This window comes from Gigantopelta aegis, chromosome 7 (genome assembly GCF_016097555.1).
Source record: "Gigantopelta aegis isolate Gae_Host chromosome 7, Gae_host_genome, whole genome shotgun sequence".
In the NCBI taxonomy this organism is placed as follows: Eukaryota; Metazoa; Mollusca; class Gastropoda; order Neomphalida; family Peltospiridae; genus Gigantopelta; species Gigantopelta aegis.
The window spans coordinates 34,430,455-34,448,447 of NC_054705.1; the positions used below are offsets into that span (position 1 = coordinate 34,430,455).

Here is a 17,993-nt window from a genome sequence, read left to right on the forward strand (position 1 = left end):
TGTCATAACACTCCCTGGACATCTTAAACGGTTTCGTGGAGCTCCGACTAGAGTCTTTAACATCAGCAGCATACGATTTACCTGCTACAGCAGGCGTCATAGTCTCCACAACCTGTCTAGCCTCAGTGAAAGACAAACGTTTTCCAACTTTTACTGTCTGAACCCGTTTTTTTCAAACTGCCACATTGGGCACTCTCGCGAGAGTTGAGTGCGTCGTTAAATAAAACATTTTCCTTCCTGTTGCGTCGTACGCATGCGGTTAGGATGCGGTAACTGAAATCAATGATTTCTAAAATAATCGCTCGCGTCCTGTAGCATTTAATTTGCATTCCCCAAAAAAATCCCCTTCCCAGTCATTATCATACGTATAATCTGCACTCCCCCAGTTATTATTATACGTATAATACACACTCCCCTTGAATTATTTGAACTCCCCTAGTTATTATTATACATATAATGTGCACTCTTCACTACTATATTTAAATATTGATTACATTCATTCTCTTAAAAAAACTGAGTTATTATTTTTATTCTGCAAATTTGCAAGGTCGGATCCAGGAACATTTTGGCCTCCTTGGGTCCGCCTCTGATTCACATAGCCATCTAGATTAGCCACTAATATTTATATAAACTTTTACAAAGTGCACTGGCCATAAAATAAAAATAAACAAACACTAAAAAATATCATTATCTAAGTGCTTAAAAATATAATATAAAAATGTAATATAAACTGGGGGAGTGCATATTATTCAGAGGGAGCGCATATTATACATATAATATAGACTGGGGGAGTGCATATTATTCAGAGGGAGCGCATATTATACATATAATATAGACTGGGGGAGTATATAATACGTATTGGGGAGTGCTTATTCTACGTATAATCTTTACTTGGGAGTGCAAATCCAGGGGAGTGCAAATTATTTGTGACACCGGTTAGGATACAGCTTTAGGGTACAGCTTTACCCAATCCATGTTTCAGCGGTTGGTTGGTTTATTATCCCTTTTCCTAACAATCTTCTAAAAACAAATTCATCAAATTGGGCTAATACACAATAATAGTACTAGCCAAACAGATTAAAAACAAGAAAGAGTTGTATCTTGAATATCACAACAATCATTTTAAAACCAATTTCGAATCCATGGGGCAAAATTAGAAAATAATATACATGTATATATTTTTTTACTTTCAAACATTATATTCATTAATTTTTTCCTTAAATACATAAATAGATACATCAATACATAGATACATGTATGTAATAGTCAACCTCGACATACATACAATATATAGATATTCATACATCAATACATACTAGCCAGTGCCAGGTCTGCCCACTGTTTCATGCACGTAAGCCGGATCGAGCGCGTAGATTGTAGGCCCCATGGGCAATGGGCAACTCTATTAACGTGCCCCTATCCACAAGGGTTCAGACACGCCCACCCCGGATCTAGCCTCTGACTTCTCCAGTGACCACTTCCGGGGCGGGAGGGGTAGGCCCCATGCATGTGGTTGAGTTAAACAACATCCTTTTATTGGTGTTTCGATAGCTCAGAGCGCATCGTGGTTAGTCTTGCAATTTGCGGGCGATTCGGTGCCACAGGTTCGAGTCCCAGCAACGGCATGGGACAATTTTTGAGGCCAGAAAGGATTTAATTATCCCCTGCGCCAGTGTGTTAATATCTATGTATGTAATAGTCAACCTCGACATGCATAAAATATATAGATATTCATACATAAATATATACATACATACATACATACATACATACATAACCTGATCTCTCCAGGGTGCGGAGCGTAGCGCTGTCGTAAAGTGCTCGCTTAATACGCGATCGGTCTGGGATCGATCCCCGTCAGTGAGCCCATAGGGCTATTTCTCGTCCCAGCCAGTGCACCACGACTGATATATCAAAGGCCGTGATATGTGCTGTTCAGTCTGTGGGATGGTGTACGTATGTAAAAGATCCGTTCTTCCTGCTGGAAAAATGTAGCGGGTTTTGTCTCTAAGACTATTTGTTAAAATTACCAAATGTTTGACATCCAATAGCCTATGATTAATAAATCAATGTTCTCTAGTGGTGTCGTTATTATTATTATTACTACTACTACTACTGTTACATTTATTATAAATACAAATGCATGTATTATGTATTATCATATGTTATTATTTCATCCTCCTGTAAACCATCTTGTCACGTTTATACTATTTATTATGTATGTTCCTCTAACGCCGTTGTGGAACGGCCTGAGTGTAATAAAGTTCTGTTCTGTTCTGTTAAACAAAACAAAATTTTTGCTTTTTTTATCTCTCCAGTTTACGGTATCTTCCGACGCAGGTCAGGTCAGGTCAGGTCAAAGAGCTTAACGTGCACATTCAGAGCAAGCTGTTGTAGCGCACGCCTGTCGTGGGCGCAAGTGTCGACTTTTGTCGGCTCTTCCGTCCAGGACAGGAAAGGGTTTAGGGTCTTCCGATGCTGAACGAAAGCGCCTAATCAGTAGAAACACTTGAAAAGATTCCAGTTTTCATTTTCCGCATTACACGTGTTTCTAGAAATTCGCCAGCGTTTCTGGGGAATCCCATTTTGGCATTTTTTATTACAAACACAGAGCCATCATTTCTGGGGAATCCCGTTTTGCTATTTATTATTACAAACTAAGCGCTAACATCTCATTTCGTGAGAAGAAATCTCTCTGCACTTCTATTTTTTGTGTGTGATACTGTTCAGGACCAGAACAATAGGTAAGAGAATTGGATTTTAACATAATAACTTTTACATGCATACGCTCCCATACAGCCTACCAGATTTCGCATTTTCAATCATGGATTTTGTATGTGGGTGGGGCAAACACACTGTCTATGAGTCGTGGTATGGAGCGACAAAAAATATATAATGTGTTTGAAGAAAAAAAAGAAAGACGATATTTGATGGGCGGGGTTGGGATGAGGTGGGGAGGGGGGGGTAGGGAGCGAGGGCGAAGGCCATATTCCCCCTCGACGGCTACGCCCGTGCCTTAAATGCATAATCTGCTAAGCATCCATATAAAGCTTAACTTACAAAACATACAAAGTTTGATTCATCGATAGCCCTATCCAGTGGCGAATCTAAGGGGGGGGGGGGTAGGCCCTTAGGCGAGCGCTAAATTTACCACTGAGCCCCCCCCCCCCGCCCCCACACTGATACAGACACAGGCCTACACGTAGACGTGAATCTTTCCCGATTCAGCTAGAGGTAAATCAAAGGCCATGGTAGGTACAGTCCTGCTTATGGGAAGCTTCATATAAAAGTTCCCTTGCTGCTTTTTTGGTAAGAGTAGTCAATGTAGGAAGGAAAGAAATGTTTTATTTAAGGACGCACTCAACACATTTTATTTACCGTTATATGGTTAAGGACCACACAGATACTGAGAGAGGAAACCCGCTATCGCCACTTCATGGGCTACTCTTTTTGATAAGCAGCAAGGGATCTTTTATATGCACCATCCCATAGACAGGATAGCACATACCACGGCCTTTGATATACCAGTCGTGGTGCACTGGCTGGAACGTGAAATAGCCCAATGGGCCTACCGACGGGGATCGATCCCAGACCGACCGCGCATCAAACGAGCGCTGTACCACTTAGCTACGTCTCGCCCCCCAGTCAGTGTAGGAATCTGCATATACAAGTTTTAATAATAGCAACCTATGTGGAAGCAGAGGGTTTCCTCTCACTGTAAACGAAATGTCGAAATGACCCTCCCCGCAGACCTCTGGTAATTGAAGTTGTGCGTGATCCATTTATCGATCACGAAGAAATAAATCCAAGTAACCCATTTTCATTTTGCGTAAACCGTTATAGTCAAGTAAAATTATGGTGATCCAAATTTCGCTCAAAGAAAAAATTAGATTCGCGAGAGCAAGACGCGAACGAAACGATCGTTCTCGCAACTTGCAGAGGCATGCTATACTAGACTCCAAATAACCGTGGTTTAAAATGAGCTGAGAAGATGCTAAATAAACATTCCTTTCTTTTCCTGCGTACATGTCTACGTAATACGATATGTTACAAAACATCTCCAAATGGAGAACAGAAGATCAGATATCATTAAAAGCCAAAATGAATTCAATAACATAAAATTCGTTTGTTGGAAGTAGCCCAGTGGTAAAGCGCTCGCATAATGCGCGATCGGTCTACGGTCGATCCCCGTCGGTTGGCCCATTGGGCTATTTTTCGTTCTAGCCAGTGCACCACGACTGGGCGTAGTCTGTGGCTGGTACATATAAAAGATCCCTTTTACCATATGCAAAACCTGGGTCAGGCCACTGATCATACCAGAGACCGGACCCAGGGTGGACATTCCTGAACCTAATCAGTGGAGGATCCAAAAAATCCATTTGGGGGGGGGGGGGTGGGGGGGGAAATGACATGAGGCGGAATGCCAAAGGAACTTTGGGGGAGCTTTGAAGGGGATTGTAAAACAAAATGAAAATTAATATATAATAAAATTATAATTGTCGCCCCCCCCCCCCCCCCCCCTAGATCCGCCTCTGCTAATGGATGTGGGCGTGGAAAATCTTTTTGATTTGGAATGAAAAACATGTTGCGGGTATCCTCTCTAAGACTATATATATCAAAAGTACAAAATAGTTGATATCCAATAGCCGATGATTATTAAATCCATGTGCTCTAGTGGTGTCGTTAAACAAAACCAACAAACTATATCTTTTTCATTTTTTCAAGGAGCCTTATTTTGGATTACTCACTAAGGCACGGGCATTACAAATTTCGGTTTCTCCGGTTTCTGTTGCAGGCGTGCAGTTGGCAGTTGGCACCTGAAGTGGACGTATTTGTATATCGAGGGTTCACGCGGGAAACTACGAGACTTGATTTCGACCAATGGGAAATCTATTAATTCTACCCGACGATGCATCCGACTGGGATTCTGCAAGATGCCGCTGTGGAAATGCCCGGGCCACATCATCTGCGCATGCGCACAGAAACTACGGCGGACGTTGCTCCTCATCAGCGTCGTCCTACTCGAGATCAAGCGGTGGGTGTCGTGCCACTGCACATGCGCATGCACATGCGTCACGTTCATCGTGTTACGCTTACTCCAGATGCAAGGCGGTGTGCAGAAGGGATTAGTTTATCGAACTGGTTCGACCAACTAAAGGAGAAAACGTCGAAATGAATTCAGAATGAGGAAGAAAGAAAGAAAGAAGATTTAAAAAAAGAAGATAAATGAAGAACAATGGTGTAAAAACTTGAAAATTATGTGCAATTATAGCTGCTTTAGTTATTTTGATCACAAAAATTAACTTACAGAATTTTATCTCTTTGGACGCGTTGCTGTAATAGGCGACCACCTGCCTTAAGCGGTCGCTCATCTCTACTCCCTTGTGTGACCGCTTAAGACAGGTTTGACTGTATTTCGTCTAACTTACTATTCAATTCGTTTATTGCTTTAAGCTACAAGCTTATCAGCACAACATATTTACACAGCATATATAAACACACAGGAGAATTAAATTATTATATACAATGAAACATACTTTTGATCTAACATATTAAGTAACAATACATTAAAATATATAAACCAAAAGATATTAAATAAGTACATGCATGGAAGTAATACATTCAAAGTTATAACATTTGCGTCTGAAAAGTAACAACTTTTATATTATTAAACAACAGATGAGTGCCGTAACTTGTATGCCAAACAAATATATTTACCAATATTAATTAAATCTTTAGTGTTTTTGGGTTTGCATCAGCTGTATATATTTAAAGACAGAAGGATTTCGTCTGTAGTATAACTTGATATATTGTTCTCTTAAGTTTTGGAATAATGGGCAAACTAGCATGAAGTGATATTCATCTTCAACATCGTTATTACAATGGTGACATTTTCTATTATTGCGTTCAATATTATGGTATCTACGTCTTTCAGTTTCCAAGTCGAGGGATGATAATCTTAATTTGGTTATGTACTTTTTATAGTGGGCGGGTATGTGCTTACACAAATAAAATTGCAGAGTAATATCCATTACGATATGTTTATATAATGTACATTTTGTTGATATCTGAATTTCATTTAGCAGATTCTGCTTAACTTGGTCAAAAATACGCTGCTTCATTTTCATTAGAGTATAATTTACGTTGATGACATTCTGGTTTATCCAAAGATGACCAAATCATTTAAACTTTTTTTTCACAAAACCTAACTTCAGTGGCGGATCCAGAAAATTCATTTAGGGGGGCCAGTGACATGAGACGAAATGCCAAGGGAACTTTGGGGGAGGTTTGGAGGTGGATCGTAAAGAAAAATGAAAATTAATATATAATAAAATATATAACTGTCGCAAATCTAGGGGGATCGGGCCCCTGCAACCCCCCCCCCCCCCCCCCAGGAATCTGCCTCTGAACTTACTTACTTACGGAATTCCGCTGTTTGGACGCATTGCCGAGAAGGCTTTTTGTTATTGCAGGGCCGTAGCTAGCGGAGGGCAAGGGGGGGGGGCAGTCCCCCCAAAAATCCGGAAAGCATTATAGAAATTTAAAGAAAATTCTCTTCTTAACTGTTTACGGAGTTTTAGACTATTAACTACTCAGTTGTCCCCCCCCCCCCCAAACAAAAACTCCTAGCTACGGCCCTGTATTGTTTTTATTTATTTAGCTTTTCATGGAAGCCGTACACCTCATGAATGCAAACATATCTGAATGTTCTGTCGTCGTGTATCAGTCTGTGCATTAACATCAGCATTGTAGAGGCACAATCATGATTTGGCATTAAATTGGCAATTTTTATAATTATGTATTTAGTCATTTTTTACCTGCTTTACACGTATTCGTCGTGATATTTGCCTTATGTGATGTTTTAGCTGCTTATTTGATAGGCTAATATATATATTTACTAGGGGAAAAAGGTCCGTGGGATACAAATGTGCTGGGAAACGGAAAGAAAAAAAATAAAAAGGAAGGAAATGTTTTATTTAACAACACACTCAACACATTTTATTTACGGTTATATGGCGTCAAACATATAGTAAAGGACCACACAGATATTGAGAGAGGAAACCCGTTATCGTCACTTCATGGGCTACTCTTTTTCGATTAGCAGCAAGGGATCTTTTATATGCACCATCCCACAGACAGGGTAATGCATACCACGACCTTTGTTATACCAGTCGTGGTGCACTGGCTGGAACGAAAAATAGCCCAATGGACCCACCGACGGGGATCGAAACCAGACCGACCGCGCATCAAGAGTTGCGCTTTACCACTGGGCTACAGATTTTAAATTACGACTGTTAGGAAGGAAGGAAGAAAGAAAGAAATATTATATTTAGCGACGCACTCACACATTTGTTTCTAGTTTACGGTTTGGAAATTTTGACATAATATTTATAGTCTTAGATTGAAAACCCGCTACATTTCCCCCATCTTTACAAACTCTTGGACCCGCCCCTGGACTTTGATAATGAGAAGAGAAAGCCTGAACGTAGCCCAGTCGTAAAGCGCTCGCTTAATATGCGGTTGGTTTGGGATCGATCCCTGTCGGTGGGACCATTGGGCTATTTCTCGTTCCAGCCAGTGCACCACGACTGATATATCAAAAATCGTGGTATGTGCTATCCTGTCTGTGGTATGTTGCTAAGGGAAATATGTAACGGGTTTCCTCTCAAATTATCAAATGTTTGACATTCAATAGCCGGTGATTAAAAAATCAATGTGCTCTAGTTGTGTTGTTAAACAAAACAAACTGTAACTAAGACTACAAAATTACCAAATACTTGACATCCACTAGCCGATGATTAATAAATCAAAATGCTCTAGTGGTGTCGTTAAACTGAACATCTTTCGAGAGCTCGGGGGACATTTGGATCTGATTAGTGTAGGTTATTTTATTTATTTAATTTTGTTGTTGTTGTATTTCGGTGTGTTGAGAGTGGGTGGGTAGAACTACTCGGCACGGATTTAGGCGGGGCCCACCCCCTACTTTTGTTCATGTAATTACGCGTTGTTTACGGTTAAAAAGGTCTGAGTGACTTTCTCTCTCTAATCTGTCGTGTCATAGGGAAATATATATTTCCTGCTCTGTTGTGTTTCCCCAGGAAAGAGGATTCCCCGATTTATTCTGACGCGTCATACGTTTACGATAAAACGGGTGGGTGTGAGCATATGTGTACCCGTGCGTGTCACAGTCTCTCTCTCTCTCTCTCTCTCTCTCTCTCTCTCTCTCTCTCTCTCTCTCTCTCTCTCTCTCTCTCTCTCTCTCTCTCTCTCTCTCTCTCTCTCTCTCTCTCTCTCTCTCTGTGTGTGTGAGTGTGAAAGGGTGGTGGTGGTGCAGGGGGCAAACACACTGTCTATGAGTCGTGATATGGAGCGACAAAAAATATAAAAGGTGGTTGAAGAGAAAAAAAGAAGATATTTGATGGGCGGGGGGGGGGGGGGGGAGGGCCATATCCCCCCTCCACAGCTACGTCCGTGCCTTAAATGCATAATCTGCTAAGCATCCGTAGAAATCTTAACGAAGAAAACATATACATATATACATGTATCTAATTTGATTCATCGATAGTCTTATCCAGTGTCGGATCTAAGGGGAGGGGGGGGGGGGTAGGCCCTTAGGCGAGCGCTTAATTTACCACTGATCCCCGCCCCCCCCCCCACCCGTCCCCGACACACTGATATATATAGACACAGGTCTACACGTAGACGTGAACCTTTCAAGACTCAGCTAGAGGTAAATCAAAGGCCATGGTAGGTACAGTCCTGCTTATGGGAAGCTTCAGATAAACGTTCCCTTGCTGTTTTTGTGGTAAGACAAGTCAGTGTAGAAAGGAAGGAAATATATTTTTATTTAACGACGCACTCAACACATTTTATTTACCGTTATATGGCGTCAGACACATGGTTAAGGACCACACAGATATTGAGAGAGGAAACCCGCTGTCGCCACTTCATGGGCTACTCTTTTCGATTAGCAGCAAGGGATCTTTTATATGCACTATCCCACACACAGGATATCACATACCACGGCCTTTGAAATACCAATCGTGGTGCACTGGATGGAACGAGAAATAGCTCAAAAGGCCCACCAACGGGAATCGATCCTAGACCGACCGCGCATCAAGCAGAGGCTAATAGCATTCAAAGTTTGTTTTGTTTAACGACACCACTAGAGCACATTGATTTTTTTAAAAATCATCGGCTACTGGATGTCAAACATTTAGTAATTTTAACATACAATATTATAGTCTTAGACAGAAAACCAGCAATTTTTTTCCCCAGTAATAGCAAGGGATCTTGTATATATGCACCATCCCACAGACAGAATATCCCATACCACGGCGTTTGATATACCAGTCCTGGTGCACTGGCTAAAACGATCCGCAGACAAATGTGCATGCGTGCGTGCGTGCGTGTGTGCGTGAACATAAATAATGTAGATGCACATCATGCCCAATTGGTCCATTGACGGGGATCGATCCTAAACTGACCGCGCATCAGGCGAGCGTTTTGTCACGCACTGATTTGTTTTCATTTCATTTCAACTTATTTTCATGCTTATATCCAATTAAGGTTCAAGCACGCTGTCCTGGACACACACCTCAGCTATCTCGGATGTCTGTGCAGGACAGCGGTTAGTGGTTAGTGGTTAGTGAGAGAGAAGATTGGTGTAATGGTCTTACACCTACCCATTGAGTCGTTAAAACTTGCTATGGGTGGGTGCCGGTACCGGGCTGCGAACCCTGTACCTACCAACCTTTATGTCCGACGGCTGAACCACGATATCACCGAGGCTGACCCCTGCGTGTGCTGTAACCTCACCGTGGTGCAGGGGTGTAACATTCTCTTTGAGAATGGCCAATACAGCACAAAATTGAAGTTTTGAGTAAAATTCAGTATCCGTAAAATTCTGTGATATTTGTGTTTTTGCAGTTCTTTACACTGCTTTTGTTTAAGTCTTAATTTGTATATTGATGTTGATCATCACTTTATTTATTTGCATTACCATAGTTTGACACCCAATAGCCGATGTATTTTTCGTGCTGGGGTGTCGTTAAACATTCATTCATTCATTCATTCATTCATTCATTCATTCACCGAGGCTGACGAACCGAGCTACGTCCCGCTCCGTAATTTACGTGAAGGCGAGATTAGTGGATTAGCTGAATATCTATTCGTATTAGTTGTTTCTAAAGATAGACTTGGGAATTTCCACTTCGATCTCCGAGAAATGGTTTTTCGCAATAGCTATTTAAGTATACAGCTCATTGGTTTGTGCTATATAATGCATATTTTCAGTCACAGCGTCATTTTCATTTCAACGAACTACATTGCAGTGTGGTGAAGTCATTTGGTGGTACCTTTACATGTAAGTATGTAAGTGTGTGTAATACGGGGTGGATTTGAGGGGCGTAGTCCCTAGTCTTATTATTCAGTTCATACAGGTATATATAATATAGAACACATTTCATGTATAGTTTTGTATTAATTCGAACCTAGAGCGGTACGTAGCCCAGTGTTAAAGCGCTCGCCTGATGCGCGGTCTGTCTAGGATCGATCCCCGTCGGTGGGCCCATTGGGCTATTTCTCGTTCTATCCCGTGCACCACGACTGGTACTATGTCAAACGCTGTGGTATGTGACATCATGTCTGTCTGATGGTGCATATACAAGATCACTTGCTACAATGGGCTATTTCTCGTACCAGCCAGTACACCACGACTGGTATATTATCAAAGGCCGTGGTATGTGTTATCCTGTCTGTGTGATGGTGCATATAAAAGATTTCATCTTTCAAATGCTAGCAGAACACGGAATGTTGTTTTATTCTGTATTTTCTTTAGTAATTCTTCAGTTTCATTTAAGCAGGTACGTACTTTTTTTGTATTATTTAACCGGCGTTCGAAATAAGCACTTGTCCATTTGTCCCGACAAGTGAAAATTTACTCGGACAAGCATAATTTGCCGAAGTGGACAAGTAAAATGTTTACAAAGCAGTATCAGAATTTTTAGCAATTGTTGCACTTAAAAAACCCACAACCCCCCCAAAAAAACCCTCAAAGAACCCCCCCCCCCCGCCCCGCCCCGCCAAAAAAACCCACTCGGAACGTCTCGGCTGACATGAATAATTTATTTGATCGACAAATTATATTCGATACAATTCGTATTTTTGAAAAAACAAAAATAAAAACAACAACAACAACAAAAAATGTTTGTTTTAAAATGAAGTAGTTGCCTGTTTACCACAAATGTGAAAGTTAGTTTTTCTTTGATTTTTGTGAATTACTGATTACATCATCGGTAATGTGATAAAACGAAAACCTGTTAGACGGGTTTATCCAAGATTAAAAACATATTAGTTAACATTTATTATTTAGTTATTTAGATGTAAGTTATATTTACATATATCTCTGCAGTGAATTTTATGAAATAAGTTACTTAAAAATAACTTTGTATGACAAAACAAAATTACGATCGATCAACAACTTAATAATCTCGGAAAATATTTATTTAGAGCAAATGCCGTTAGAGATCAGCAATTGGAGCAAATTGGTTAATACATAGGCGGATCCAAGGGAGGGGACCAGGGGGACCTGTCCCTCCCCCTAAAAACTTAAAGTGCCCCTTTTTGAACAATTTATTAACAATTTTCATTGAGGTGCCCTTTTCAGGTAGTTTCTTCATGTGCCCTTTTGCTCTTGGTCCCCTCCCTAAAATATTTCTTGAGCCCGCCCCTGTAATATTAACATTACTTCTATTTTTTCAGTACAGAACTATTCGATTACATGTATATTAAACCAATAATACATGTATCTCTCAGTATACTTAATAAGGACTTATCTGGGGCGGATCCAGCTTTTCTGTTGGGGGGGGGGGGGGTCCAAGACAAAAAGGGCACCATAACATTATGAAAAGGCACTATTGAAAATTACACACGGTTCACATGGACCATAATATAATAGTGCTACAACAGGGACGCTAGCAGACGTATTCTACAGTGTTCTATACATTGACAGAATACATAAATTTGTAAAAAAAACTAAATAATAGGGGCACTTCTCAAATTTGAGGGGGGGGGGGTCCGGACACCTTGGACTCCCCTCTAGATCCGCCCCAGCTTATATGTATTAAATAATATGTCAATAGAACCTTAATTAATTAATTAATTATTATTATTATTATTATTACTATTATTATTATTATTATTATTATTATTATTGTTTACTTAATCACTCTCCACCATAATCCTGTACATATCCTATTTATTAGTTTGTTGTACATTGTATTATGCTGACGAGTTGTAAAAACTTAAAGCAATAAAGACCTTGAATTTGAACTTGACAAATCCGTGAAAAGGCGGGACAAGCCCGATGACGTGGGGGTTTTTGTTGTTGATTTGTTATTAGCCCTAGTACCCTGACTGTAAGAGAGCTAGACGGACATTTTGACATAAAATTTAATACGCTCGGTTTTTATGTCCAAATGTCCGTCTAATTAATTATTAGAACAAATCTGAAAATAACAGGTCCCCGTTCAATAAAAAAATAAAAGTAAAAATATGGCTGGTCTCCCCACCATAGAGGTTTTTATCCCCCATTCTAGATATCGTTCCTACGGGCCTAAATAAGCATCTAGCCGTCAACAGCCCGGTACAAAATTTTTTTAATGTGTCACAAAACTTAATTAATATTAAGAGTAAATATTTCTGTGTTGAAGCAGTGCGATGTAGTACGTTTTAAAATGCATATTTAAAGGGTTTAAAAAAAAGAAAAAAAATCAATAAAAAAAAAGTAATAAAAAGTGTTTACCATATCATGTACGTGCTTATACTTGAACTGTTACTAGAACGCCTTCGCGTTTTCCGGGAAAAGGAATTTCCCGTGCCTATTAATAGACCCGAGGAAGCCATATGCGTTGCGAATGGCTCAACGACAAACGCATCCAGAAAATAGCATACACATCTCAGGGTTTAATTTATATAGTGTTTCATTTGTTTATAAAAAGTAGTGCCCCCACCCCACCCTTAGGATTTTGATCAGGGTGCGGCCTTGACAAATGTCAATTAAGCAACCAAAGTTAAATGGACTCTTTTTATTTTGAAGTAAGTAAAGTACATCTTATTCATTGTCTTTAGCACTAGCTTTGTTACAAAAGTTATTTGAGTTGCGAACGTGATTGGATTCGTTTACATCTCGTAGGCCTTTCCGCAGTAACCGGAAAATCATGAATTTTAGTTTTTAGTTGTTTAGTTTGTAACGTGTATTTAACAAAATAAATTCTTCGGCTTGGATTTGTGGAAAGATGTTGACTGTATTTCGTTTTCAAATGAAATTGCAACATGTTAGAAGTCTGACAAAACGTCAACTTGTTTGATTATAAAACGCAGCCCGACCTCCCAAGCCAAGTGTTTATAAATTGCATAATTTTATCCACATTTTATTGTAGTTTGTTATTTGACAGTTTAGTACTTTTTCCATATTTAATAGTGAACAGAATACAACAAAGACTTTTACCTCAATCCAAACCCCTGTAATCTGGATACCCATCAAACTTACTTGGGCCCAATTTGGTCCATGGGTTTAGGCTAGTTTAAAGGAGATTCACTGCATCATGTAAACTTGTACGTACTAGTATATGTAACAGTACATGATTAATAAAGGACAACAGTAACATTATTTTTACATTTAGTGACAGGCATATTTTCATTTATGACAGGTGATTTCGACAAGCACTACCAAACAATTATTGGCCTTCAGCTGAAGGTGAAAGCTGAAAACCAGTGTCGTGTTGTGAAGGGAATTTTTCTCGAGAACAATTTAACTGGCTTTCATTGAATCGTAAACAAAAACACTAAATATTTGTATGACTTTTTTGTATGACTGTAAAACCCCCCCTACAATTTGTGCATTCGATGAGTCACGAAATTACATGCAATGTTAAGTGCAGAGTAATAAGCGAATTGGTTTAAAAAAAGAAAAGCCAAGGGAGTTAATTCCTTCGGCATCCACCTCCTGCCCTACATAGAATATCAGGGGCGTAGGCTAGGGGGTCCGCTTTCAGAACTAAAACATAACAGGTTTATACATATGGAGTTTCTGGTGGTGCAAAAACAAAATAGAAAAAGGTCCACTTGGTTCATATTCGAACACCCCCCCCCCCCCCCCCCCCCCCCCAGGTCCAGATCACGCTACGTCGCTGAAGGAAATATTGGCGGACGAGCGGATTTTGTGGTATACTTGTCCGCTGGACAAATGAATTTTTTTGTTCTTATTACTATCACTGATATTATAACACGGAGTTCGGGGGGGGGGGGGTGGGGGGTGGCGGGGTGTGAGCGTGATCTAGCTCAGTCGGTAGGGCGCTCGGTTGATATACATGGGATAGTAGGATCGAATCCCTTTCCTGCAAAGTGTGTCAGATGGCACAGATTTTAACCTAGGATTTCAAGAAATTTCGGGACCCCTCTAGATTTCCTATCTTTTTTTTTTAACAGTTCACCAATTCCCACCCCTGATAGTCGCTTACATGTGTATTTGTCAGTCTGTCTTTCTGTCTGTGTCAATCTAATTAAAATTAGCTCCACTATTACATGTTGATCTAAAGACAGCCAGTTGGAGCTCATGTCCACCAATCAAAACCTTACTTGCAGAATCCTGCCAGTGATTTAAAAATGATTTGAAAACATTCCGAATTATCCTGAGGGTATACGACATGTTTCGTGTGAATTACGAATGCCTTAAAACATGTTTTATTTTATAAAATAAATAATTTGTAATGTAAAACTGAAGGCTGATTTAGTTTTTTTTAAATTTTATAAATAAATAAATAATGTTTATGTAAAATTGAAGACTGATAACCCACCCCGTACGTATTGGTATGGTTCGCTGTACTACGACCACTAAAATAGACTCGCCCGATATTTTTAGAATTTGTATGCTTCCAAATAACGTTATAAAAGGCGAAGTGTGATTGGTCAATATTTAAATTATTATTTACAGACGAAATGTTACCTGGACATTGGGGACTACGCAGTGTTGTTAGTTTTAAATCACTGGCAGGATTCTGCAAGTAAGGTTTTGATTGGTGGACATGAGCTCCAACTGGCTGTCTTTAGATCCACATGTAATAGTGGAGCTAATTTTAATTAGATTGTGTCTGTGTAAATTTTGCAACAGTTATAATTTTATTATATATTGATTTTAATTTTTTGGGGTGGGAGTCGGTACCGGGCTGCGAACCCTGTACCTACAAGCCTTATGTCCGATGGTTTAACCACGACGCCACCAAGGCCGGTTACACCCTATAAGTACATATTATGAATGCTAACTAACTATTTTGACATTCGATGGGTAAATATCAATTTTGTTTTCCATTTGCAAGTATCTACAACTATAAGCGGATCTATACGAACATCTGCAATACAACATGGGCAACAGCACGTCATCGTCAGCATCAGCGTCAGTGAGCAGCGACGGCACTAGCCACGTCTCCGCCAACGCCACGGGGTCAGGCAAGGCGTCGGCGTGCACGACGTGTAAAACATCTGACGGCCAACCGAAGACGAGCAGCGTGTCTGCAGGGAAGTAGCGGGTGGGTACCCCAGTTTGGAAAGTTGTGTGTACGTGCGACATAAGTGCGAGCGTGGATGGGTAGATGGATGGATGGAAGGGTGGATGGGTGGGTGGATGGATAGATGGATGGATGGGTGAATAGATGGGTGGATGGATGGATGGATGGATGGATGGGTGGGTGAATAGATGGGTAGGTAGATGGATGGATGGATGGATGGATGGGTGGGTGAATTGATGGATGGATGGATGGATGGATAGATAGATGAATGGGTGAATGGATAGATCCCTAATGGATGGGTGCGTGGATAAATGGGCGAGTGGATAGATCCTTGATGGGTGGGTGGGTGGCTGGATGGATAGATAGGTGGGTGGATGGGTGGATGGGTGGATAGATCCCTGATGGGTGGATAGAAAGATCCCTGATAGATGGGTGGATGGATGGATAGATGGATTAGTGGGTGGATATATCTCTGATGTGTGGGTGGATAGATGGGTGGGTGGATGGATGGATGGTTGGGTGGATGGATGTGGATGGATGAATGTTTATGTATGTGTGAGTGCGTGCGTGTGTACACACGTATACACACACACATACAGTGCATACACATACATACATATACAGTACACACACATACACAGATACACACACACACACACACACACACAGTTGCACCACCCACAGAAAAATACAAAACAAATATCGTGTTTATATTTAAAGTCACACACACACACACACACACTTTTGTGCATCGGGAGAAGACCCCCATTGCTGTGCTATCGTTCTATTTTCTACTGCCCCCCCCCCCCCCCCCTCCCCTCACTTATTGTAGGCCTCGTTCGGCCCTGCTCATATATTAAAATATACTGTTTATTTTTCAGATGTGACATGGGTTCCAGATGTAATGTGAAGCAATTTGCAAAGAACATTTTCCCACATCATGTCTGCTGAAGCCTGTCTGTACCATAGAACGTTAACATTATTGACACGTCATTTTACTATCTCTTACCTTATCTGAACTGTCGCCATATATAGCACATTACTGTAAAGTGTACAATAAACCACTGCGCCACCGAGGCCGGTCCTCCCCTATCTCTTACCTTATCTGAACTCGCCATATATATCACATTACTGTAAAGTGTACAATAAACCACTGCGCCACCGAGGCCGGTCCTCCCCTATCTCTTACCTTATCTGAACTGTCGCCATATATATCACATTACCGTAAAGTGTACAATAAACCACTGCACCACCGAGGCCGGTCCTCCCCTATCTCTTACCTTATCTGAACTCGCCATATATATCACATTACTGTAAAGTGTACAATAAACCACTGCGCCACCGAGGCCGGTCCTCCCCTATCTCTTACCTTATCTGAACTGTCGCCATATATATATCACATTACCGTAAAGTGTACAATAAACCACTGCGCCACCGAGGCCGGTCCTCCCCTATATCTTACCTTAACTGAACTGTCGCCATATATATCACATTACCGTAAAGTGTACAATAAAAACAAATCAACATTTCATTGTTATTATTGTTTTACTTTTTGCATTAGTGTCGCAGTATTGTCTGCACGTTGTAACCATGGTAACAAAGGAGAGAAATGTTTGTTTAATGCCACCACTAGAGCACACTTTAAACAACAGGTATTTGGTGTCTAACATGGTTATTTCAATACCTGATCGAGAAGAAAGGAAAGGAATGTTTGTTTAACGACACCTCAGCGCAGTGTAAACTACGGCTACTTGGTGTTTAACATAATGCTATTTTGACACCCAACACCTCAGCACATTTCACACTATATGACTATTTGACATCTAACATGTCGTTATTTCTACACTTTGAAGAGAGAGAGAGAGAGAGAGAGAGAGAGAGAGAGAGAGAGAGAGAGAAAGAGAGAGAGAGAGAGAGAGAGGGGAAGGAGAGAGAGATGAGAGAGGGAGGAAGAGGAGAGAGAGAGATGAGGGAATATATATATATATAGTGTATATATATCTATATATGTCTATCTATCTATCTATCTATATATATATATATATATATATATATATATATATATAGAGAGAGAGAGAGAGAGAGAGAGAGAGAGAGAGAGAGAGAGAGAGAGAGAGAGAGAGAGAGAGAGAGAGAGAGAGTTTGAGTCAAAATTGAAATATATTGGGGGCGGAGACAAATGGAACACAGTTGGAAAGAAAGAAATGTTTTATTTAACGACGCACTCAACACATTTTATTTACGGTTATATGGAGTCAGACTTATGGTTAAGGACCACACAGATATTGAGAGAGGAAACCCGCTGTCGCCACTTTTCGATTAGCAGCAAGGGATCTTTTATATGCACCATCCCATAGACAGGATAGCACATACCACGGCCTTTGATGTACCAGTCGTGGTGCACTGGTTGGAGCGAGAAATAGCCCA

The 17,993-nt window shown here is 40.5% G+C and overlaps 2 long non-coding RNA genes across 3 annotated transcripts; both read left to right on the forward strand.

The window, feature by feature from the left end:
* The first annotated feature begins 2,481 nt into the window (after positions 1-2,481).
* LOC121377373 lies at positions 2,482-6,792 on the forward strand. Its single transcript, XR_005958610.1, has 2 exons — positions 2,482-2,744; positions 4,796-6,792. It is a non-coding gene; the product is annotated as an uncharacterized LOC121377373 (long non-coding RNA).
* Positions 6,793-10,231: 3,439 nt separating this feature from the next.
* Positions 10,232-17,095, forward strand: LOC121377372. Of its 2 annotated transcripts, none has more exons than XR_005958609.1 (3): positions 10,232-10,366; positions 15,378-15,587; positions 16,448-17,095. It is a non-coding gene; the product is annotated as an uncharacterized LOC121377372 (long non-coding RNA). The 2 variants fall into 2 exon arrangements; XR_005958608.1 differs by having other exon boundaries at positions 10,291-10,374.
* The last annotated feature ends 898 nt before the right edge of the window (positions 17,096-17,993 follow it).